This window comes from Echinops telfairi, unplaced genomic scaffold (assembly GCF_000313985.2).
Source record: "Echinops telfairi isolate 266 unplaced genomic scaffold, ASM31398v2 ScPeMD7_7465;HRSCAF=8503, whole genome shotgun sequence".
Lineage (NCBI taxonomy): Eukaryota > Metazoa > Chordata > Mammalia > Afrosoricida > Tenrecidae > Echinops > Echinops telfairi.
The window spans coordinates 3,312,135-3,314,101 of NW_022111365.1; positions in this window are offsets into that span (position 1 = coordinate 3,312,135).

A 1,967-nucleotide genomic window follows, 5' to 3' on the forward strand; every position below is an offset into this window, starting at 1 on the left:
TCCCAACACCACCACAGTACTCACGCCACCTCACCCAGAAACCCTTATTCAACTTGCTTTCCCTATAGGTTCATCAATCCTGGATTTCATATACTGAAAAACAGAAAATTAACAGTGACATATCCATACATTGCTACATCTTGCAATCAATTTGATGGTACCAAATAACAATTGTTTTCCAGGGACTGTACGTGCATTATATTATTAATACTGTGCAACTATAATTTGTTCAGTTTTATTATTTTCATTTTAAAGATGAGAAATGGGCATTTAGAACAGTGAAGTAGAGTCCAAGTTTAAGGAGAGGAGAAGAACACCCAGTAGAAAAGCATCAACTCCTCTCGAGGATTATCTATCTCACTGTGATGATAAAACCTTTCCAATACTTGATTAAAGAACATACACTAACACTACTTTCAAAAAAGAAGAAAACTAAACTAAGAATTTCTAAACTACATTTACAGCATAGAACTGATCTACTTATTAAATCACATTGTTTTTCTTATAGTTATATAAAGTACTCCACAAAATCCTACAATTCTGATCTTTATCCAATTCTGATTGGCTTATTATACAAGGATAAGATTATTTCTTTCTGACATACTTCTTAGAGATAAAAGTATCTGTTTCTGAGGTTGTTCTATCTTAAAGCTAAAACCTTACTCAGGTCTTAATTAAACATCACATTGCTATTTATACCCTTCAGTTAAGAATAAGATGTAAGAATTAATCAAACATTCAAAGTAAAGCATTACTACATAAGTAATAAGCAGAGTGATAATAATGCAAGTTGATGTGTGGAATTCAGTGACAAAGCTCAGATAAAATATTCCTATTTTTCTCTTCCAAAGAAAAGGGATACTACATAGCAAATTCCTGTGAAACAAAGGAAATCACTTTGTTACATGTAATTCATGTTAAAAAAGTCTCACTCTGAAGCTAATAACTTCAACATCTTTAATAATAGATATATTAATCTTTACCACTTTACGTGAGATATCGTCTTCCTCATCCAGAAATGAAAGCATCTACAGAGAGCAAGTGTCCAACTAAGGTCATTTGATTTTATGTCAACTTGAATTTGTATGAAAGTGTACAGGTAGAGTCAACTGTCTATCAGGTGGTGTCCCAGTAATGCCTCCCTGACAGTGTGGTCTTTTTATGAGGGAAACCAGGAATATCTCCTCTCTTACCCTTCAGCTTCATCCTTGCTGGGGCTCTATGTCTGCCTCCAGGGGTGGCCCCATGTATGCCACTGACCCTGAGAGCCAACCTCTGGTCTGTCTCCACCCTGCCGTGTTCCTGCAGGCCTTGCAGCCATATGACTCTAGAACTGCCAGCCTGCAGTTGCCCTGCTTCCTGCTTCGTGGCCTGCAGCCACATGAGTCTGAAGAGGGCCCTGGCTAGATCGGACCTATGGACTTGAGTTGGCCAAGATTGGGATGCCTTCTTGAAATTAAATTGTTTATAATTATTCCTTATACATATATGTGTCACTGGTTTTGTTTCTCTAGATAACCCAGCCTAACACGCCAACTTCTGGTGTCAAGGCTCATATTTCTCATCACACTGGTGAAGTTTGAGACCCAGTTCTTATTCACCTGTGAGGTAAAGAACAGAGAAGAAAGGGCACGGACATTTACATATGAATGATGGGGCTTTACAAAGCTCATGGAATAATGAGATTGAAACATAATGGAATTTTTTTGTGAATTTTTGAAACACCTTCATGTTTTCATGGTTCTGCCATAGGCATTTAGGTGGTGACATCTGTTAAAATTCCTGATTTATAATCCAAATACAAAACAGAACCAGGAATGAGTGGAGTGGAGATAACAATTTTTTTAAATACTTTTATTGGGGGCTCTTACATCTCTTATCACAATCCATACATCCATCCAGTGTGTCAAGCACCTTTCCACATATGCCGCCATCATCATTTTCAAAGCATTCTCTTCCCACTTGAT